Source organism: Chrysoperla carnea, chromosome 1 (genome assembly GCF_905475395.1).
Source record: "Chrysoperla carnea chromosome 1, inChrCarn1.1, whole genome shotgun sequence".
Taxonomy (NCBI): Eukaryota; Metazoa; Arthropoda; class Insecta; order Neuroptera; family Chrysopidae; genus Chrysoperla; species Chrysoperla carnea.
In genome coordinates this window covers 105,060,195-105,085,654 of record NC_058337.1, presented here as the reverse complement: position 1 = coordinate 105,085,654, position 25,460 = coordinate 105,060,195, and the positions used below count along the sequence as shown (strand labels likewise).

The window sequence follows — 25,460 nt, the reverse complement described above, 5'->3', positions numbered from 1 at the left end:
AAACAATCTCAAGGCCAAAACGTGAACGAAGAGTCTTTGCAAATTATATCAAAATTAATGGTTTTTCTCTAACTTATTAAAGACCATCATCAGAAGATCAGCGTCAGAAAATACCAAGTTGGCTATATAGTAGGACCTAAAAACCTTAATTTTGATATAGTTTGTGTATAATTGGCACTTCAGCCACATTATGGCCTCGAAACGGGTTTCAATTAATTCAGTATTCTAAAAAATATAAAAATTTACTTTATAGTTCCAGGGACACAACCTGAACATGCGTCCATTTATAGCTGCTACTGGATTTTAAATAAAAAATTCTAAAATATGTCATCTGGATCCGTATCCGAAACAGACCTACTACTTTTGTTATTTCGGAATAAAAACAATGTTGATAACTTTTATTTTACAGGTTTTTTTTATCACCGGGAGTGCTGCTATAACTTTATGGAGAATAATCGTAACAGATAATTTCTGACTAAGAACGTATTCATTTTTAAAAACCTTCATTCTGTCGAATCAATTTTTAATGGTTTTTTTGGTGTTAAACATAAAAAAATATTAATACATAATTAAAATTAATTTTTCTGTTGTTAAAACAATAGATATACGTAAATTCTAATAAAAAGGTGATTATAAAACATTTCAAGGTTGTGTAATTTGTAACCACAAATCAATAACACCACAGGTAATGGAAAAAAATAAAACATCATTGTTGAACGAAAACCGGAAGTGTTAATAATTATTATAAATACAAGTATGAGAGAAGAATGACTTCATTTCATTCAAGTTTAAAAAAAATTAACTCACATAAATGAAATTTCTCATAATATTGATTACTATCATTAAAAATATTTTCACATTTTCTGAACAATTTTCATTGTAAATTAATTGTGTTCCACTTAGTAATTATAGAATAAATAAGACAACCTGTTTTTACTACTGTATACAGATTATAGTTCTGAAGGTAATATAAAGAGTTCTATGTACAAAATCGAAGTTGAGAAAAATCAAGATAATTTGATTTTTTGAATAAAAAATTTTTTAATGTAAAATCTGTATATATAAAATATATATATACCTTACATTTTAGTCCCAAGTTGGTAACGCTTAAAAATATTAAAAATTTTGATATATGCCAGTCTGCTTGTCCGTAAGTTCATCCGTCAACATGATAATTAAAAAACCGAAATAAGATATCAAGTTAAAATTTCTAAAGCGTGCTTAGGACGTAAAAAGTGAGTTTGAGTTCGAATATGCACACATAGGTCAATTGGTCTAGGGTCCGTAGGATCCATCTGGTAAACCGTTAGAGATAGAACAAAAGTTTAAATGTAAAATCCTTATAAAAAAATTAACAACTTTTGTTTGAAACACTTTTTCGTAAAACATCAGTGTTTACCCGTGAGAGTGCAAATTATGCGCAAATTGTATAGTGTGTATTATATGGGAATATCAGTTATATATGTGTGACATGTATGTATGTGTAGTGTGACAGAATAATCAACACTCTTTATACATGGTATTTCAACAATTAACTCAATCAATTGTTCAATCATTAATGTTGAAATTCACTAGCGAAGCAGGTGGATAACTGCTAGTAAATTAATATTTATGATATCAATATAATGTAATTGTATATCACACACAATGTAATTGAAATATATTTAATTGTCATTTGCATGTATTGAAGATTCAATTGAATACAGAATTTCACGTGACTTACTAATCATAAACAAGATTGAAATACGTAAATAGAACAGCAATACACCAATAAAATACGTATTATTTAAATGAGCTATCGTATATGTGAATATTTTCGTTTTCTCATACTAGAAAAAAGCAAATGAAAACAAATAATTGACTGAGTTAATTGTAGAAATACCATGTGTAAGACAGTGTTGATTACGCAATCGTTTGTTTTTTATGTAAGTAAAGAAAGATAGCCATTCTTAGATAGCCACATAACTGATATTCCCATATAATACATAGTACATACAATATAATTTGCACCTCATTTGCGTTCTCAGTGATGGTTCCGAAAAAATGTTTCAAACAAAAGTTGTTTATTTTTTAAGGAACATTTAAATTTTTGTTCTATCTCTATGGACCCAAGACCCAATTGACCTATGTTGCACATTCACGAACTCGATCTCACTTTTTATGTCCTGAGCACAATATTAAAATTTCAGCGTGATATCTTTTTTCGTTTTTGAGTTATCGTCTTGACAGACAGACGGATAGACAACCGAAGATGAACTAATAAGGTAATATTATGAACATCTATACCAAAATTTTGTTGGTAGCATCAATACTTTTAAACGGTACAAACATTGATTCAACGACAGATGACTGTTTATCTCGGTGTATCTTGTTGTTTGATTCATTCTTGTTTTATGATTATTTCATATTTTCACGAAATAAAACTTATTATTATTGAGTTATTACAAGTAATTATAAAACAGTATCTCGATATCTTTCATAGTTTTGCATGATACAACTATTACAGTTTCTCAAACATACCAAGTTTGATACACATAATATATCGATTCACTGATATGATATGATACACACCCGACTACTTTATGATATTTACACAGAAAGTTAAATTCTTGACCCAAATATTTCCATTTATAATATTATATTAAAATACATACATGCATGTTAACTGTGTACATAGTAGTAGATTTTACTATTATTATTAAATGATAAAATTATACAGTACTGGAAATCGTTCTCTAGCATTTGTTAGTATAACAAGTAAAAGTAAACGTGGCTGTTTTAAGATTGCACCACTTGTGTTTGAAACAGTTATGTTGACTTTAGAAAATAAAATTGTCTGTGAGGTTCATGGCGGTACTGACTGTGCTACAGAGCCCATGATATAATGTCAATATTAACGTTTTAAATTATAATGAAACGAAAAATTAACGAAAGCGTTTTTAGCGAAAAAAGCTTATATGTGTAGTCAATCAATAGGCTTTGGTTTTAAATTTGAAAAATTGGTTTGTACCGTAAATTAGTACCTGATTTACACCAAAAAAGTATTATTAAAAAAAAAATTCTCTACAGTATGTATTTTGCATTTTAAAAGATCATTTCAAATTTACTTCTAAAACAGTGTATCATGGCATCTTGAATGACATCATTACTGGACATACAATCATTTTTGTATATGCAAGTTTATATGTTTTTGTGTTTGTGAGCTAGCCTTCCATATGGCGTGACGTAGTACCTTCAAAATTCACCTGATTGGATTTTGCTGTCACGTGACCGAATGTATAATTTTAAAGAATTTATTTAAAAACAAAAAATAATCCTTATATTTTATTAAAATCAATTTTGTATTTTGTTATCTACATATAATGATTAATCATTAGAAACTTTTATCCAACCGATTTATTCTTAGTGGACAAAAGCCTATTAAAGTACAAGAAATAGGGATTTTTACAGAAAACTTTTTGTTGTTGTTAATGTCAAAGTTTAAAGTCAAATTTTTCACAAGTTACACGTGATAGCTACCTGTAACCGTAAGTCAGCGAATCCCTTTGAGCTTTCAGAGTTAATTTTGTTATTTATTGCTTGTGATAGTATATTTGGCCTCCCCCTACAATGAGTAAAACTCCAGTTTGTCAGTTCGATAAACAATTGTTAGGAAACGATGGTTTCTACAATAAATTTAAAGAATTTTGTAGTTATATTGATAAACAATCATATTTTAATTTGGTATGTACAATATAATCTAGAATAGACTTCAGGAATCAAAATTAGCCTTTTGCTTTTACATATGGATTTCTGGAAGAATATGAAATACGATTTAAACTAACTTGGAAATACAAAAATCATTTGCCAGCCAATAACCAACCGGGTATAATAAATTTAAAATGTAAATAAAAATGGTAAAAAAAGTTTAATTAAATACTTTCTTGAAAGTTTTTTTAACAGTCTATTGATTGATTGGCATTTTAAATAAATATTGGTAATAAAATTGAATCTCTTTTTAAAAAAACTTGTATTGCAGAGAAATCGGAAATGAATGACGATAGTTCACTACACTATGAAATAAAATACATTCCATCAAATGCAGTCAGGTGAAGACATGTAATATGGAGCGATGTTTCTTGATATTTAACGAATAGGTATGCTTAATAAATTTTATTTTATAACTTGAATTTTCGCTGGATGGGCAGAAAAGTGAAGTCGGTTTTTGAAAAGCTTTATTAGTATGCAACATACGCACGCCTAAAATTCTTAATTAAACAAAGAGACTGATTTAGTTTAGTGATGTCATTGCACAGTATAGTTCTATCAAATCAAAGTGTCACTGATCAAGAGAGAATGTAGATATGAGTGCACATACTTACATATCTCTTTCGCAGTGCCACTTTGGTTCGATAGGTATAATTTAGTGACGTCATTGCAAGGTATCACCATAGAGATTACATACAAAATTTTTTACTAAAAAGAGGTGGGAAACAATCTTTGAATGCTTATAACGCCTTCGTCTTTTTATCAATTTTAATTTCATTTTCAAATTTTGCCATGGAATCTAGTCTAGTTTTACAAGGACATTCAATGTGGACTATTACTACTACACTAAAAGTCGGGAAATGTTTTCCAAAAATTTAAAAAGAAACGTTATTTCCACCATTTCAGTATCAGTAACCCAGGATTGATTGTGATTAATGAATGATCTATGGTTCAATTATAATTTAGTTCATTGGAAAAATCAGTCGATAATCGCTTATTGTTAATCGTCTTTCATCTAAAGGACATGTATGGAAAAGCAAGAGCATTATTCTAAAAATTTACAAAAGTTGTCGGGGTTTTACTGTATATATTTAAAAAAATATTTTGTAGTATTTTTATAAGAAAAGTTACAATTTGCATTGAAAAGTTTTATAGAAAAACTTTATAAAATAAAATTAACGATCATATTTTAAATAATTCATCATACTAACTATTCATATTTTAGTATGAAAATGATCTCATATATATAATAAATTCATTCCAACTATCAGAATAATAGTGCCTCATTCATTTATTATGTGAACTGTGTACGATTGAATATGACAACTACAGTGTAAAAGCTTTACTATTGCTCATATTTGCATGCATTAGGCCAACATATACCCAGACAATTATGCAACTGGATATTATAATTATTTACATAACTGTTATATAATAACATCTATATATATTATACTGATTAACAGCCGAGGGCGGAATACTGATCGTAAGTATTTATTTGGATATTTCATTAAGTTCAAAATAGGGGATAATTCTGATGTCGAATTGGTCATATTACCCATAAAAATATCTAGTTTTTTATTTTTATGGGTAATATGGCCAATTTGACATCAGAAACTTCATTCCATGACAAAATATTAAAATGAAAAAAAAATTGATGAAAAAACGATAAAAAAACAAAGAAAATATAAGCAATGAAAGGTTGCCTTTTAGCAAAACAAAGTTTTTTTTAAAGTAATATGGCGATACCCACGTATGACGTCACTAGTGGGTATCTTTCTCTTTATTTAATTAGAAATTTCAAACGTTCATATCTTGGTTACTAGTAAAGCTTTTTAAAAACCAAATTCACTTTTCTATTCGTGAAGTGAGAATTCTTCAACTAAAGTGTTAAAAAACAATTTAGCTCCATCCCTATTCTACCATAATTGTCTTTATACATCACCAAATGAGAATAACGTTTGTATACAGAAGTCATGTGAATGTTTCAAACCAAATTTGTTAGTTATGACATAATAACAATGAAATTAAATATATATTATTCAGCTTAGACATATTATGTAATGAACTTTTTTCATGTGAAAAGTTATATTGAAATTAATCTAAAATTTACAGATCAAATAAAGTTAAACATTCAAACATTTCTAGATATACATTTACATCATCTTTGTTCTCTAAGAACTTTACATAGACAGCCGGGTAGTTATTTAATTATATTTGATATCGATACATAACACAAAAAAATAAACTACACGAAACTTCAGTAATATCAACACTTGAGTTAAAGGATTTTGAAATTTCAATGATGTCATGTGGGCAAAAGTATTTTAACAAAGACACAAACGATACCACAGTTTTGTTTACGGTTAAGCATCTTCATAAAATATACATAATAAAATGAAGTTAGTCACAAATTTCCATAGTAAAACGTAAACTTGTACATAATAAAAATTTACTACCTACTCGGTTGTTGTAGAAAAGTATTATAATTTGTATTTATAATCCGATAAAAAAGATTTATAAAAAAACAAGTGAAAACAAACAATTGACTGAGTTAATTGTTGAAATACCATGTATAGGCAGTGTTGATAACTCTGTCACATTTCACATACATACATATCTGACATATTTAACTGATATTCTCATATAATGCGCAAGTGTTGATGCGCAATCGTTTGTTTTTTTTTGACGTCATGTAAATAACAAAAGATATTCACTTTGATATTCCTATATTAATACATACTATAAAATTTGTACCTAATTAACGCCCTCGTGGGTAAACAGTGATGTTTACAAAAAAATGTTTCAAACAAAAGTTGTTTGAAACAACTTTTTTTGTAAGGAACATTTTTTACATTTAAACTTTTATTCTATCTCTAACGGTTTACAAGATGGGTACTACGGACCCATGACCCAATTGACTCATGTTGCTCATTTACGAACTTGACCTCACTTTTTACGTCCTAAGCACGCTGTAAAAATTTCAGCTTGATATCTCTTTTCGTTTTTGAGTAATCGTGACCACAGACGGACGGACGGCCGGACAACCGGAAATGGATTAATTAGGTGATTTTATGAACACCTATACCAATTTTTTTTTTGTAGCATCAATATTTTTAGGCGTTACAAACTTGGGACTAAACTTATATTACTATGTATATTTCATATATACATGGTATAAAAATGGAAAAGTTTCCTTCCATAATATACAATGTGTGATAATTTCTATTTAAAAATTTCCTATTCATTTTCTTTCCGTAAGTACTAAGTACTCGAAAGTTCAGTGTGTAGAAAAAATATACAGGTTGTACTCTTTACACCGCAAAAGTGTGAAACATTTCCTTCAATGGAAGAGTTTTTAGTAACGAATTTGAAAAAGCTAATTGTAAATGTGATTTTATTAATCCAATCTAGTATAATTTTCAAACTCCGTTGAAACTATAGTAGAGTCTCGATAATCGGGATTAGATAAAAACCAAGGAAGTTTCGATTACTAGATTTGGCAAAACACGACAAAAATAGCTTTTGAATGCATTTATTTAAGCGAGACTATACATTCAGCATTAACCACTTGTTATTGTGGTGCTATTGTGTTTTTAGAATCATAAATTCATAACAATGAATCATATTAGATATAAATATACAAACAAACAATATCACTTTTGAGTGATTGAAGTGGAAAGTGGGGATGGACGAAAAATGTTTCAATTACTGGACATTTTCGATGATCGAAACTCTACCCTATCAATTTTAAAGTTTCCATTGATAAGACGCTGCAGACTTTCCTTATTAAATTGGCATTCCATTGAAGTTTCTGAAATTATGAAGCTTTTATCTGGCGAAAAATTCACCTGAGGATAAAAATCAACTAAAAACTTTTGTTCCATTTTTTTAAAGAATTATCTAACGCAATCCCACAAAGGGTACACAAAATTAAATTTTTTTTATTCGCCTATTGTGCGGGGTATGATTGACAAGGTCTTTAAAATTGAAGATGAAGAAAAATAAGCCTTCCAGGGTATATTATGTTTAAATTTTGATTCCCCTTATTTCAGATACCCGAATTTTTAGGAGTTTGAGCCTTGAAAGGTATTTTGTGAAAGGTTTTTTAAGAAGATTATGCCAATTTAGGAGCTGATTTTCTTTCTGTATAAAATGTTAATAATTGCACGTATTATTTTGCAAGTTCGGAAAATAAGTATGTTATTATGGTAAAATAATTAACGTAGACGTTACTATTTATTAGACGTACAGTCAAAATAGGTTGTGACGACATTGGAGAAATCAAGAATTATCCCGACTAAAAATTTTCGTGTGCACCTTATTAGGACTCACCTGGGTTGCCAAATTGAGATGCTTATTCGTTTCCCATTGAGTCTCAATCGGGAAATCCCAATCCACTTCTAACAAGAACGAAAAAGAAATTATCTGCATTCATGTTGGCGTTGTGATAATGGTTGTAACGGGGTTCGAACCGGAGACCATTGGGTTGCCTGTCAAAGGTGCTAGCCACTACCAGCCTTTAAATTTCTCATAATCAGAAACCTTTAAATTTCTTCGTTATTAAGAGCTCGTCGTTATTTTCGATTTTGGCTGTATTTACATTTGTAGTTCTACAACTCAGTGAAGTTTTTCCAAAGTATCATTTAACTTAATTATGTACTTAGACAGTCTTTGGGCTATATTCCCTATATTATGTTCATGTATGCCAGTCAGTATAATTTGTATTTTTATACACTTCTATACGAAAGATGATAATTTATCTCTTTGTGAATGAATAATACACACATAAAACAACGAATGAGTCTCTTGATGACTACAAACTCTTATATTTCATATATCATTATATTTCTTCCGTTTTCCATTATCTTCCGTTTTTTCGCATATAATAATTTCTATTTATAAACATAAACTAACTTATACTTTGTATTCTAGTGTGACGATGTTTTATTGTATTTATTTATTTTTAGTTTGAGGCTGTTTACCCGTAAACTCGGATTTTTTATTTTATGAAATTGAAATTAAGTTCTTTAATTTAAAAATAAATAAATTTTTTTTACTGATTTCGAAACGAGATATTCATCAAAGTTTAGAACCTTCGACTTGGAAATCAAAATTTTTTAAGTTTTAACGAAATTTTCACATTATCTTTAGATTTAACTGTGTTTATTTAAAAAGACGCTTTTATTTATAGCCGCTAGGGAGTGAAGAGGTCTACAAAATCGATTTTTTGGGAAAGCCACACGGGATTCCGGATTCCACGATCATAATTTATCATACTTTTCAGTGATTTTTTAGAAATTATTTCTAGTAAAACTACTGTGAGGTTTATTGGCATTAAAAAGGTAATAGTACAAAGTTTTATCACAAGTAGGGGGGATTTATCTTATTTGAATATTTTTATTGGCCTTAAAAATAATAAGTATAAGCATTGCCATCTGGTAGTCTAAATTGTAACTACTGAATTCGGGTCTTCTTCTAATTTTAATTAGTAAGAACTATTATCACCAATTGGCGAGTTGCAACTACCAGTTATCAATAAATACATAATAAGTATCCGTAGATTAATTTTCGAAAAAATTCTGTTTAAATCAGAGAAAAATCGGAATTTCAATTCTCTAGCTTCAGTAATTTCGGCTCTGCATTGATAAACTTATATTAATAAAATAATTCGGCTAAGGTCATTAAAATTAATAATATGACATTATAAAATAACTGTAAATCAAACACTTGAAAAGCTTTTGAGTAAATGAAGTAAGCGATTAAAATAAATTTGGCCTTGTTACTCAATCTCAGAATTGATTGTAGCACTTGTTATTATTATAAAGTAAACGAACACAAATTACTTAACTATTAAGCATGCATAAATTTTTATCAAACATAATAGTCCGCTGGTCCTCGTCTAGAAAATTAACTGATAATAGCACCATCGACTTTTTATATGTGTTTTTGTGTTTCTGGAAATTTTCAATCTGGACAAAAGGATTTTTCATTGGTTATTTGGTTATCTTTCTTTTTAGATTAAAAACGAGTGTCTTTCAATTAAGCTTGGTGGCGAAACCGACAATTTTTCGAAATATATCAAATCACGGAGATGTTATGATGAAGTTTTTTGGGCGTAGTGGGCCTATGGTCTATAATAGTTATTCATCACAGTTCACCGCCTCTCCCATACTCATACATTCACTTTGATCGCTTGTGTCCCGCATTTAATTAATTAGTCCTTATTTTTAATTTTAACTTCCATAATTGATACGGTATTGATTGATGTTTTGTCCTTTTAAGGTTGATCGGACAGTGCAATTTTACAGTACACTCAAAATTTTTTAAAAATAAAGATTAAAGGTATTAAACTGTAAATTAATTATTTAAATTTGGACAGCAGCTTAACCTAACATCAATAGAAAAACCATTTATGTAATTATTTAAATACTAAAAATAATATATAATCTTTTGACTTTGTCCGTCTTGGGGGACGAAAATTTTTGTGAATGAATTATCTTTTAATGAAAATAAAAAAAAGATATTTACAAAACTCTTCGTCAAACTATTTTAAATCTATTTTATCGTAATTATATACGAGATTTATTTTTAAAAAAAAGTAGAAGTTTGTTACTTTTTATTAAAATGAATACGTTCATTCAACATTTGTTACGCAAAACATGTGAAAATTTTTAAATATTTATTGATTAAGGTAGTACCAGCATGAAATCACTTTTCGACAGATTTGGCCGAATTTTTTTTCTCGGGTTTATAATAGCTTTATTTATGAATTCCTAAAATTTCATAATTTTTGACCGTTTAGATCGCGAGATATTTAAAGACAAAGTTCGCGATTTTGAGGGTCATGTCCCATTTAAAGCATGTAAAATGTCCGGTCTCTCTAACTATTTTTTATGATATTATTATATATTGAAGAAAAAGTAGAAAAAAATGTTTATACAATACAATTCTAAAAAAAAAAAATTTAGAAATTAATTTTCACTTTCGAGATATTAATTTTGACGTAAATTGATCGAAATTGGGACGTTGGCATAATTATTTCCCATTTTAAACGGTCAAAATTTCTGAAACTTTGGGAATTAATAGTAAGCATTATTAAATTCTTAAATTTAATTTTTCGTTAAATTCTGTCGAAAAAAAAATTGATGCTGGAACATCGTTAAGAACTGAAAACCTTTCGTCAGATATCTTTCAAAAATATTTTATGGAATTCCTATGATATTAAAAATTTTATTTATACACATTGCCTAAATGTCCGATCAACTTTAAAATCAATTAATTATCATGTTTCTGCGTTTTAAGTATTTTTACATAATTAAGACTAAACAAGCGTGGGTTTATTTTTAATTAACAACTACGTTAATTGCATTTGTCAATGATTTTGTACTGCTGTACTGCAAAAAAGATAGTAAAAGGTAGGCAATTCCATCAGCAATCCGCAGCGATTCAATGGCTAATTTACATACTTACAAATTTAATTATGGGCTTAAATTTTTGTGAAAGACATACATAGAACAAAAAAACAAAAAAAAAATTGATTAAAAAAAATTGGGCTCGTATCACCAATAAAAAAGCTGAGACTTTATATAAATCACAATGTATATGTATAGGTTTCAGAACGGTAGACCAAAATAAGTATATTTGAAAATTTTTAGTTATTTCAACTTATTATCTTAAAATAGTAAAGAACTGATCTATCGGAACTATCTTGCACGACTCAAAATGGCAACTGAAATCCATTTTAATGGCGCGATTAGAACATAAGAGATATTAAAAATCATTTTGATGTGCTTTGAGACGCCGCGCGAATGAGTATGTGTATTCTGCGGAATGTTTGTATTCGTGAGTATTCGCATATTTTTTACATTCGCATTTGCACGCAAAAAAAGATGGCAATGTTTTTGACAAAAAATGATCATGTTTTGTATCATAACTTGCAGATCCCAACTTCACTAATATGTATTTTACTCATATTTTTATATCACTTTTTAATCACAGTTAAAGATTATTGGGCAAATGCAATTAAAGCAAACTAACCTCAAATCAAAAAAAACTGAATTTTGCTTTTAAAGGACTCATATGAACTGTTTTTAATAGACTTATACGACGGACTCTTTTACGCTAGTGAAGAATTATAATTATTAAGTTAATACATAACAGTTAACGAGCGCTTTGTTTGAAAATTAACATTCGCGTTCGCGAATGTATAAAATACAACATCACTAGTGTATTCACTTCGAGTATATTCGTTGTTCGAACCAACAACGATTACATTTGGCACATCAAAATATCAGTAAGTATAAAATATTCTGTCCAAGAATATTTTTTCCTTTAATCAGAGAGATAATTCTGAATAATTTATATTTGTTTAGTCTTAACGGAAGTGAAATGGAAGTCACGCATAAACATAATACGTTTACGTTTAATTGAATACACATTTTAAAAATAAAACTTGAATGGTAATAGGACTAACTCCGATATCGATTGGTTTGTAGTTACTCTGAACGGTTATTACCATTTGGGTAAGAGTAAATGAGTCATATACAGACCAATAAATTTTAATGTTTTTTTATCCTTTTTATGTTTTTTTGTACGTACTATATTGGATGAAAGTAAAAGTATATTTATGTACAGAGTATCCAAAAAAGAAAATGCAAATATAACGTGGGTGCCATTTTCTTCAAGTAGGTGTCATTTGAAGAAATATATTTCAATCTTTAACAGACGTTTTAGGATATTTCTTCAGGTACTTTAAATTTTGTTTTATGGATATTCAAATGAGATACCAACGCAAGTCTGAAGAATGCAATCAATGGTTTAACAATATTTTTGTTGTGTTTACATCAAAAATTCAGCCACAGTTATACTTTTTGAGTCTTATTATCAAATCACGAATTAGTACAGGGAGCTATGAATGACGCAATGATAATGCCCTAGAGCGAGCTATCGCGAAGCAAATTTGGTCTAGTAGAAGGAAAAAATCTAGAAAATACTCAAAATCAGCTGGAAATAATAAAAAAACACTATTTTTCTTAGAGTTTTGTATATTACCTGGAGTAAATATTCAATAGCAATGTGTGTCTCGATTGTTGAACAAGTATTTTGTGATTTTCTTGAACGCTTTATACTATTCGGAATGCCTAACAGATATAGTCAGAGACATTATCTAACAAATGTAGCGCCTCTTCATATGTGCTAGTTCCACTTACGGATAATCCGCATCTGGACATAGTTTTTATATTATGTACATCTTTTTTCTCAAAACAATACATTAAAACGAAACAATACTTTTTTTTGGGGAGCCCTGTACATATAGTTTCCATTATAATATCTTACGAACAAACACTCGCATAAATTTATGGCATAAAATTAGTAGGCATAGAAGGTTTGGAATGGAGGCTAAGAAAAACATCGAATTTCGCTTAAAATTGTTATTCCATGTTAGTTTTATTAAGGATATCGTATTTTACTTGATTTACTTTTCAATATTTAATTTTTACCTCCCACTTCTTGTAAACAAGATAAAATTTTGCAGGCATATAGACTTTGATGAGTAGGATCGAGTAAAAAGTTACAACGTGAGTCTAACATAAAAATTTTGAGCTTTTTCTTCCCAGAAAACTTTGATTGCAAATATATCTGAAACTACTGAAATGATCTCGACTTTTAGTTCAGGAAAAAGTAACTGAACTCTAACTTTTAACTTTAGAAATAAAGGAAAATTTTTCCTCACATAAACAAAGAAGTTTTTTTTGAAAATTTTCTTCGAGAACTCAATAGATAGGAGGTTCTAACACCTCGTATATAAATTTTAAGTCATATTTCGAATGATAGTAAAATTCTTAAACTTCTTCAAAAATTTCAATTTCAAAATTTTTTTTCTCTAAACGCATATATTTATTAATATTGTTTTATTGGTTTCAAATTATCAAAAATGTAAATGAAAATATCAATTAATATTTCAATTAAAAACGGTCTTACAGAACCCTTTATTACGTTACGTTAGCCCTCTTGATCTTTACTTTCTTCACTATTGTTTCTTCGGCTACAGGAGAAGTTCATACTTTTTTGTTTTTCACTTAAATCTTTTGTATATATACGCTCTACTTATTATCTTCAAGGAATTGTAAATTTATGGATTAAACTAAATTTAATAAAACATTTGTCTGGACTTTATTTATATACATTTAACAGGATAGACATATACCTCTTCAACTAACTCTTTTATTTGTTGAAGAAGTTTCAGGGATTAAAGAATTATTGAATTTATTATAGTTTTTCTGCGTGTTAAGTTTGTTCTCTTTTCGAGGTTGTAAATCTTACATTAAATAGAATAATAACTTTCTCCAACTCATAATACTTATCAACAGATCTATTTTAAAAATAGACTGACAATACTTTTTCCCTTTTATGTCTGGAGAAAAATCAAAACAAAAAAAGATTTACATGTTGAGTATATTTTGCAATATAGGGAAGAGTAAGTATCCTATTGTGTACCGGCGTTTAAATCGTACTGCGCAGTTTAATTTATAGTCTTTTATGCGATTAAATGTAAAAAATAATTACGTCAAAAATTCAGCTTGTTATAATATTTTAACATTTTTATTTGATAATAATAATAAAACAAAAGAGGGGTACCGCAAGTGGGTCCTTAGAGCCTAGACCTAGATCTGTGCCCTCCTTGAGAACCACCTATCACTCGAAGACGAGACGTCTTCGGGTAGGAAGCGCTATTAAAATCGGATGACGCTAAAGGATTCTGCCGAGGCCAGACACCACATAGAAAGACAACAGCTTCCCCGTCGGGATATCTCCCAGGCTAAATGGATCCAAGGTTTCGGACCCGAACATTCTAAATCTAACGCCCTGCAGATATCTTTCGTCATCCTCCATACAGGCTCTACAAGTGGGATCATTAGAGATCCCTATGTTATGAAGGTAAAAGTTCAATCGATAGTGTCCTGTCAAGAGCCCTGCGCAAAGTCCCAGTAATCACGATGGGCTTGTCGTAGCCATTTTTTTGATTCGGTAAATTACAGAGAATTTTGTTCCAACGAGTCACATTTTTATTTAAATGTTGGGAATATCTAGACCGTGGGACAGGGTTGCTTTGTAAAATGATTAATTCATACTTTACGAAATTTCGTGAGTGGCTTCCTTTTGGCGAGTCTAGCAAATTTATCTCTACGACTTTTTTCGAAAGCGCTGCGTTCTCAAATGAACCATCGCTCGGAAAAAAAAACGCAGGAGGGAGTTTGTCGGACACTATGACCACTTTATAACATTATAACTTTCCTCTATTATCAACAAGAAATATTTAGATTTTGGAGATCAATAAGTTCTTTTTGTAAAATACCGGAACATAATTTAGAAGACTGATGAATACGATTTATGAAAACGTTTTCCAAAATGGCACCTTTTTTTGTTCTATTTTAATGAACACCGAAAATAATAATAAAACTTGATTATAAATGAATTTCAGTAAAATCAATCAATTAAAAAAAAGTAAATCAGATAGAAGATGCTTCTAACTGTAAGTTGGAATCTGGTTGTTCGTTGAAATGGAACATTTTCAAGTATTTTTCGTGTGTGAAAAACTAGGTTAATTTATGTTATCTCAACCTACACTAAAAGGTTAACTCAAATCATAGTAAAATTTCAATTCGATCAAAATATTATGATAACTAAATAATTTCTACTTGAGATGATTTACAAACTTTTTATTTAAATCGTTAACGTTACGGTAGAACGCCTGCAATTAATTATCCTCTGATAAATATATAGTACAAAGGATACTTTACCCATTTCACCTTTTAAGCAATGACCCATTTATATAGAAACTATGTAATTTTTCTATTAAATGAGATAATTTATTCGAATTGTTTCAGAATAGAAGAGAAAACTTTTCCTGTATTCATTATCTTTATTTAAACCGATATCCTTTGTTCTACATAAGTTACAAGAGAAGTGTATTTTCATTTTATTGTTAGTATTATTTCAATGGCTTTTTAATTGCGTTTTGGGGCCGAACGAAATTATATCATCTCAGTAAATCGAATTACGATTTGTGTAAAACAAAGTGAAGTATAATAGAAATAAGTATTTGGTTTTTAATTTTCCTGCAGTGAAAATTTTGTCCACCCTAAAAATAAATTTACCGTCAAAAATGCTATTTAGGAGGTAATTTTGGTCGCTGATTACGAATCGCATATCAGATAAATGGATTCTGTCACGTATTCCGAAAACCGTGCCATTATTTGCCAAGAGTTTCACTTTTTTGGCATAAAAACGGCAAACATTAAAATCGATGCTGCTTCCCAACTTTTCCTATGCATTCCGGCATTCTACTACAAGCCAAGCGAGAAAATGCAATTTAATATATCAGAAATTTTCAGTGAAACGTAAAATAAAAATTTTTCATTGAAAATGTGTATTGAATTATTAAATGTGTTAAATAAATTGAGGTCACACCAGCCTCAACAATCATCACACAACAAATACAGTCATGTGCCTTATCTGAAAATCTTGATAATCCTTGACAATTCTATATAATTAATAAAGTAAAAATGTGTTAATAACACGATAATTAAAAATTGCTTGAACATCAGACGTACGAGAGACGACACAATGACAAAGAATTTAAATTGAGAATATTAATAACTTAATTATTTCATTATGTGTAAGAAAATGCGTGAAAAATATATTACTAATTATCACATTTTCAATTTTTTATAAACATAAAAATTATTCAACTTTGGTTAACTCTAATTTTGTTTTAGCGTTACAATTTATTTTATTCCCTTTTCGTATGTCCCAATTCTTTTTATACTCTTTCTAAAACTTTTCTATTATCTTAGTCATAGAATAAGAATTGATATACTTATTTCATATTGGCTTTTCCGTTGGGGATACATTTTTCGATAATGGATAAAATATTCACTGGAAATGGATGTAGTGTTTTCTAAATCATTGGGAGGTATTTCAAATATATCGTTACCGGACTAGATACAAAATTGTTTGTAAATATTGATTGTTTTCATTTATTTGAAAGCTTCAACTTGTTTTGTTTACATTCTGTTCGATTCGAGTAAAGAATATGATATTTTTTAGAACACAGTTGGTAAAAATTTGTTTCATAATTTTCGATTCCAAAATTTACATGAACAGGAATTTTACCTTGAAGCGAAAATTTTTGGAGTTGCTCCTCGTTACGTTTTTGGAGCGCAACCTATTGTGCGCACCTTCCATTTTTAAGTAATGCGTGTGCATATCTTGTATAGGTACTTGTGTGTTGCCTACAAAGCATCTATTGTTGGAAACTGACACTAACCTGATGGACACAGCATTTTTAATACTTTTTTGTTTTGACTCTCCCGTAAACTTGATAATTTCGTATCAATGTAAATTCGGATTAATAGCCCTTCTATTCGCAACTACCCACAGATTTGGTTATGTAGAAAAGATCTTCTTTAGTTATGTAGAAAAGATGGAGGGTTCTTCTTCAAATGCAAAACCCCAAATTTAAGATTTTTCTTCATTTAATTATAATAGCTTTGCAATTATCATTTTTTTTTCAAAAATCAAAATGTCAAAGATAAATGTATCTTCTTTAGTTCTGGAGAAAATCTGGAAGATTCTTCTTCAAGCGTAAAATCCCAAATTTAATATTTTCTACATTTAGTCATAATAGCATTGTCATAATCAATTTTTTTTATTAAATCAGAATGCCAAATATGAATGCCATTATAGAGAGTAATATATTTTAAAGTCTGGAACATCCTGTAAATGTTGTAGAATTAAAACCAAATTTTTTTTTGTAACAGTTTAAAAGATTTTAATAAATTAAATTAATACATTTGTTCTAGTTTTGGTTTTTTGGAATCTATCCAAATTTTTATATTTATGTTTGATTGAAAATATATTTTATAATTTATTGTTTAACTTTTTTCTCTTTGTTTCGAGTTAATTGAAATTCACGCATAAATCATAAATTTTCAGAAAATACAAAGTTTTTTTTAATAGTTTTTGTTCAAAAATTAAAATCATACATACATTTTTAAATTTTAATGTATTTCCAACAAAAGCATCAAAAATCACGCAAGTATAATAAAATTTTATATTTATAAAATTGATAGTTGAGGAATACGATTTTGTCAAGCCTTGGGATTTTAACCCATTAAATTACAGTGCAACCTCGATGTAACAAATCGGAAGGGAACAAGTAAATATTTGTTATAACAAGTAATTCGTTAATCTGACGTAATAAATGACGTTTCGCGTTTCTGCGACTGGCAAGGAACACCTTTTACGTTTCTGAGTCATTGCAACTTGAATCTTTAATAATAGTGACGAGCAGCAGTGATGAATTTGCATTACTTTCCATCAAACAACAATGATTGTTTTACGAAAAATACGTGTCGGAACCTGTCGCGACATCACATACTCTATGGGATTAAGGGTCTTATATTGGTGGAAACGTTTTATAAAGATTTTGGGTTTACCAAATTCGTTAGTTAGAGATATTTACACTTTTTTTGATAGTTAAAATTATTGACCCTTTTTTCGGGCTATCCGGAAGTCGAAATAGAGTTCTCCTCTATACATGCAGTCTAGGACGTAGCCTCTCCGTCACTACTGATATATGTAAGTGACTTAATTATTTCGAGTCACTTACATATACGAACTTCGAATTTTTTGTAGGTTCTTCAAAACGATATAAAATTGTTTTATTTGAATAAAGATTACTATGATTTCCGCTTTTCTAAATTAGCCAAAAATATTCTGAAAAATGGAATCTCTGGGCTAATTGAGGATCGTATCGGTTCGGGAGGGAGTTTATTTAATTCGCTATGATGGAAAATCGCCAAAATGTATGTAAATCATAATTTGATTGTCAATTTGTGTTTAATGTTTCTAATATCCGTTAAAAAAAATGGATGACATCCGGTGCAATTTTATTTTGTAGTTCCAAAAAACTATGTAAAGCTGTAATCAAAAGTGTAGCGTACAGGTGACTTTCTTCTTGTACTGACATTACTAATAAAAACAAAGGAAACTGATAATCAATTTTAAGCTAATGGCATAAATCAAAATTTGACGGTTTCGGTACGTAAATATCCCGATTGTCTCAATAGCGCCCTTAGGCAGTATTTCCGGGTTACTTGAGGATTACCTTCGTATACACAAATTTTGACTTGTTGCAAATAATTCAAAAAATATAGGCTGGTTTTATGCCTATAACTTGAATGCGGGTTAATAAAAACAATTTTTATCACTATGCGAAAATCATATACCTATATAATGACGACATGAAGACTAAGACGTTAATTACATAGAAGTGAAGGTTGTATCTTAGAAACATACACACATACATACATACATTACCAAAAATTGATTTTTTTCAGTGTGGTTTGGCCTGTGCGGAAGGGTACTTATTTATATATGGGACAGATACATGTAGCATATAAATGGGTAATAATATTATACAGAATAAAATTCGCCATAAAACCATAAATGCTAAATAAAAAAATATATATATTCGTGTAAAAACTTTTACGACTTGTTCGTTTTTTCCTCTAATTTAATAATTTCAAGGTTTTCTTCCACATCAAATAGTGAATTTTATTTGCTTAACTACACTAAGAAATTTTTATTCACATGAATTTTGTTTTCTAATTCCGTATATATAAAATAGCTGTGTGAAAATATTTTTTCCAGAAAATCTCCAAACCTATTTGCGTTATCATCTAAAATGTTTTTCTCAATGTATGAATATTTTCCTAGAGGGAAAATTCATCTTGTAAAAAAAATTTATTGGCATAACATTAAAATTTTAGTTTTTGGCTCTCAAAAGCTGTCGCTAGAAAATAGGTATCGAAAGTAGCAGAAACACTAGTTAATTTTACATATACCCCCCCCCCCTAAGATACTTTTTATAGAAATGGAATTTTTGTCTTTTCATATTTTTGAACACAGGAAATATTTATCTTAAAAGGCAGGAAGGGGTAGATAGGTTGACCTTATCAACAAAAAAGTACTTCTTTAAAAGGCAGGAAGGGGTATATGTATATATATTCACCAAGAACTAATCAATTAACCGCAATTTAATTATTTTAAATGAGATAGATTTTGTGTGAAATTCTTTTAATGGTTTAATTATAACATAAAGGTCATTCTTTTGTTACTTCCTGATGACCTCAAACAAGTGATATCGAACCCTTTATGTAGTTAGATTTTATTTATTACTTCATCAATTTTTTTTATTGTTTAAATAATTTCATATTCGGCTGGTATATAAAAACACATGTGTGACCTTCATAGTTAAATTATAATGTCAAATAATGATGATAATTGGCTTAAAGTTATTTATAATTTGTAAATATATGTTATTATAATGCGAAAAAATCCCATTTGTTTCAATATCAAAATGTTAATCTTATCTTATTCGGTTTATACGAAGATTATATAAAGTCTGAACCACAGAAAAATTTCTATATTTTTTATCAAAGCGGTTGAGATAGTGTCGACTGTCTTATAATAAACCAATATTTTTTTATCTTTGAGTTATTCCCAACCATGAGCAATACTACTCCCCCACCGTGTTCATATGAAATGGCAATATACAGTACGTCGCATTTAAGATGCAGACACCCTCATATTTTCGGTATTTTTAGAAATATCGATTTGAAATTTTGTACAGTCATACAGGGTGATGGGTCAAATTTTACAAGATACTTAACCGAAACCAGGCCTTTGAACTCAGCTCACGACAAATTAACAATATTAACACTATTAAATTATTAATTTGTCCAGTTTTTACATTCCATAGTACAATAGTTATAAAATTAACTTTTATAAATGGTATGCTATGCATGGAATGTAAACACTTAATTATTACAAGTTCATTTAACGATTGGGAGAATAGTTTTTGTGATATTGCTAAATTATCATAATTATGGGTGATTCATAGAAAAAAATATACACCCAATCGTCAAATGAACCTGATTTTTGAATTTTTTGAGTAAAAATTACCTTAAATAATGAGTATTATCAAAATCAGAGATAAAATTTTTTCTTCCGATTTTTTGCAAATTTTTTAAGGGGTACCCCTTTGAAAAAAAAAAAAAAAAAAAAAAAATCGGAAAAAATTTGCTATTTCGGAGTTCGATCAAAATCAGTTTTTCAGGTAAAGTTGACCCAAAAAATTCAAAAATACAGTTTATTTGGTGATTATATGAATGGTTTCTGAGATATGGACTGAAATTGGGTTGATTATGGCTTTATATCAGGAACTATTCATTCAATCGTCAAATGAACCTGATTTTTGAATTTTTTGGGTCAAAATTACCTTGAACAATGAGTTTTATCAAAATCTGAAAGACTTCCCTTTCAAAAAAATCGAAAAAATCGGAAAAAATTTGCTATTTCGGAATTCGATCAAAATCAGTTTATAAGGTAAATTTGACCCAAAAAAATAAAAAATACAGTTTAATTGGTGATTAGATGAATGGTTTCCGAGATATAGACTAAAATGGGGTTGATTATGGCTTTACATCAGAAACTATTCGTCCAATCGTCAAATGAACCTGGTTTTTGAAAATTTTGGGTCAAAATTATGTTAAATAAAATCAGAAAGAGAAGTTTTCACATATACAGGGTGTAAAAAAGATCTAAATTATAGGTCATGAAATAAAGGTTCATGCAAATACTTGGATCAGAATTTCGGTTTTAAGAAATCCCAGCAATTTATATAAATAGCGTCAAGATTATATAATTTTTTGATTAATATCCGATAGAACAAAATACTTTTAAATTAATAACTGCATTCACTGAATTTCGGAGAACTGAGCTGCAGATTACGGAAATAATAACATAAACAAACAATTGACGAGCAATGTATTATATGAGTTTATGACAATGAGAGGATATTTGTAAAAATATTGTAGTTTGCCAACTACACAGTTGGCAACTATTATAATATTTCTGTCTCAAAACAAAATAACGACCATAAAAAATATTTCTAGTTAAATGTGAATGTTTTGATCGTATATATAATACTCCTACTATATCGGCCAGCCGTGATAGAGGTCCGGCGAAATGGGAAAAGTACAGACAACCTGTTTCTCAGTCGCACACTGGTAAACGCGCATCCTTCTGCACATTTTTAAACAATTGTCGTGCTTCTTAGTTTTCATTGTTTACTTTTCTTAATTTTTGATATATCGCGTATTTATGTTGCAAAATTTGTCTGATTCATTAAAAAAACTTTTTCTCGAAAATCGTCATCTTTCGGAGGAAATGTGTCGTAAAAATATATCATTATTGCATCAAATCGAAAGAAAAAAAGTTAATTACGGGGAAATACTTTAGCCAAAAGTTGTCAAGAGCAATAGAGACCTGTGGCTATAAAAATTTCAACTTGATATTTCTTTTAGTTTTTGAGTTATCGTATTTATGGAGGGACAGACAACCGGAAATGTCTGTATGTATTTAGGTGATTTATAATCACTACGTCCAAGTATTATATATAGTAACATCACTGTTGTCGTAAATACTGCACGTCTATATACATTTGACCATAATGATTACTAAACTAGTCTGCATATACTAAAATCTACAGATAATATGAAAAAAAGTTTCAAAAACGAACATTTTTTGACTCGAAACTTTTCTTCTGCCTTTTACGGTTTAATTACAAGAGAGATTTGTGTGGCAAAACCAGTAGACAGATTGTTCTTATTCATGAACTTAAGATAATATTTAGGCCGTAAAATGCACCTTTTGGTTTATGTTTTCTATTTCTTTCAAGTACTTACAAATTCAGTTCTGTCGATAAACTTTATCAAAACACATACCTGGAACAAAAGTAAAAGAATATTAATACAATTACTGTATCAAGCGATAATTTGTGTAAAATATTACATTAATACAGAAAATAATTTGCAGATTTCCATTAGTATTGAATAAATTACAATTTTATTACAATTTTTTCGACATGTACGGCATCGTCACACACTTAAGTTCTAAAAACAAATTCACCTGCATTTATACTAGCTTTAAAATGTGTGCATTGAAATAACAACAAATTTAACAAGTTGTTCACAACAGGTTTAAAGAATTCAAAAAAAAATATCACTTAATATAAATTATGAAAATCAAGATATTATTACTTTTTTTGTAAACAGGTGAAAATAAACAATTGACAGAGCTAACTGTTGAGGTACTCAATATAGACAGTATTAGATATTTGTGCTAATATTATTTATAAAAATAAGTTTAAAAAACCTAAAAGAGTCATGTAGAATAAATTGGCAGGTATATTTCCGGAAAATTTTTCGTCGAATTTTTTTTCGTGTCTTGGAATGAATCTACATGCCTTGAAACGACCACACAGAAAATTTTACTCTAAAATTGACCCTTCGACCTGCTTTATATTATGGTATGGGGTTAGAATCCATGGACAAACTATTTAAAGCTAAATAAAAATTTTCTCTTATAGTTTTTGAGAAAATGTTTTGCTTTTATTTGGGCCCTCGCGGGAAAACAAAAAAACAAAGATATTTATTACAAAATGTTTCAAACAAAAGTAGTATATTTTTAGCAAAGGAACATTTTTGGTATTTAAATTTTTGTTCTATCTATTCCTTTGGACTCATGACACGATTGGCCAAGGTTGCTCATTTAGGAACTCAAACTTACTATTTACGTCTTAAACACGCTAGAAAAATTTCAGTTCAATATCTCGTTTTTAACTTACTAACGGGCGGGCAAACAAAAATGGACTAATTAGATAATTTTATGAACACCCAAAACAAAAATTTGTTTATAGAATCAATATTTCTAAGCGTTACAAACTTGGAACTAAAGTAAATATACTCTGATATATTTCATACATATATAGAATCAAAGGAAATTTCTTGTTACTCGGTTTGTCTAAGAAATTTCCGTTGATTTTATTTTAATGATTGATCTTGACCTTCATAATTTGTATTATATTAAGTAATCTATCTATTTTATTTATCCTTAAACTTGTTGTGATCTAGCTCTGAGAAAATAGCACACCCAAATGCGAATTTTTATAAAATACTGATTTGTTTTGTCCGACATTTGTCTAAATTGGTCCACCCAAAATTTTCGTTTGCCCATTCTCTAATTTACAGTGATGACACAATTAAAAATTATGACATCAGCACCCCCAGAAGTAAAATTATCATAATACTGGAGTAAATTTAAGCAAAGAAAGGCTGTTATATGGATTAAAAGTTCGAGCAGCGAAACTTTGGGGTTTTTCTTTTCACATCATAATAAGTATTTTTTGAAATTTTTTACTTTCCCGGAGTGGTGCAACATGTTTAAAAAACAAAATGGCGGGTTTGTAGACAATGTTAAGAACTACTCCTCATATTTTTTTGGGGGGGTTTCGTCCCTTCCCCTCCAAGTTATATATATATGTATACATACATATGGTAAAACAGTTCATTTGACTGTAACTTGAAAAATATTTGATCGATTTTAATGAAACTAATATCAATAGTAGGTTTCATTACTTACAACTTTCGGTTAAAATTTTAGCGAAATCCGTTACATAGTTCGGCCAAAATTTCCAATTTAGTAAATTGTTTAAAATGGCTGCCATTTTATGCCATTTTGTCCTACGAAGTTAAATTTTTTTTTAAATTGTACCATTTTTTATTATCTTTCGATTTTATAATAAGTGGTTTACCCGTCAAATGACTCCTTGATCCATATTTTTGCGAAAAACGGAAAATTTAACACTTTCTGGAAATAATTGTTTGGGGGGTGTATGGACTGGCTTTGGGGGGTGTTTTTTGCTTTGGCTTCAGAAAACTATTTTTAAAAGAGGTCTATATGGTTTAAAGCAAAATTTTTAAGTTTTAACCCCCGCGCTGTTAGGGGGAAGGGGTGTATGGAATAAATGTATCTTAAAAGATTTTAAAAAGAGGTCAAAATAGTTTAAAATGCTAAAGTAACCCAAAACTTTAGATGTTCTTATTAATATAGCCCTTTTTACAACATCCACTCCTCCCCGTCCCGCTTTCATATTTTTGCAAATTCAAAATTTTTATGACGTATAAAGGGGTTTTTGGGGTCGCTGATCTCGCTGATGATTATTTTGATGTGAAAAGAAAAACCCCAAAGTTTCGCTACTCGAACTTTTAATCCATACACAAGGCGTAATTTCACTCTACTATAAGATGTCAATCGTGTGACAACGTTGCCAAACGAGTGGCAACTTGATTTTATGAAAATTAGCATCGAAGCTGATGTCATAATTTTTAATTATATCTGTACTTTTAATGAGAGGGTAGACAAACAAAAATGTTGGTGAAAATTTGTCTTTGGAGTGCTACTTTCACGGAGCTTCGTCAACTTATTATTTATTATTGTTTTGCAAATTTTACATTCAGTATAAATGCAGGTGTATTTCTTTTTAGAACTTAACTGTCTGAAAATGGTTGTATATGCTGAAACAATTGTAATAAAAATGTAATTTAATTAATTATAAATAAATGTCATTAAAAAAAATTAGTGCAATTTTGCAAATTATTTTATTATTAATACATTGTAATAAAACTAGATAAATCACGACCAATATAAATGAAAATTTAAATAGTAAATACTTTAAATACACTGAAAATTAAAAAGAAGTTTAACATAAAATCAATATATAATTAAAAATTATTTTCTTA

At 29.0% G+C, this 25,460-nt stretch overlaps 1 protein-coding gene across 2 annotated transcripts in view; it reads right to left on the bottom strand.

Annotated features, from left to right (window-relative positions):
- The window catches only part of LOC123299598 (phosphatidylinositol 4-kinase beta), a 97,732-nt gene that overhangs the window by 26,031 nt on the left and 46,241 nt on the right, over window positions 1-25,460 (bottom strand). The window lies entirely within an intron of this gene.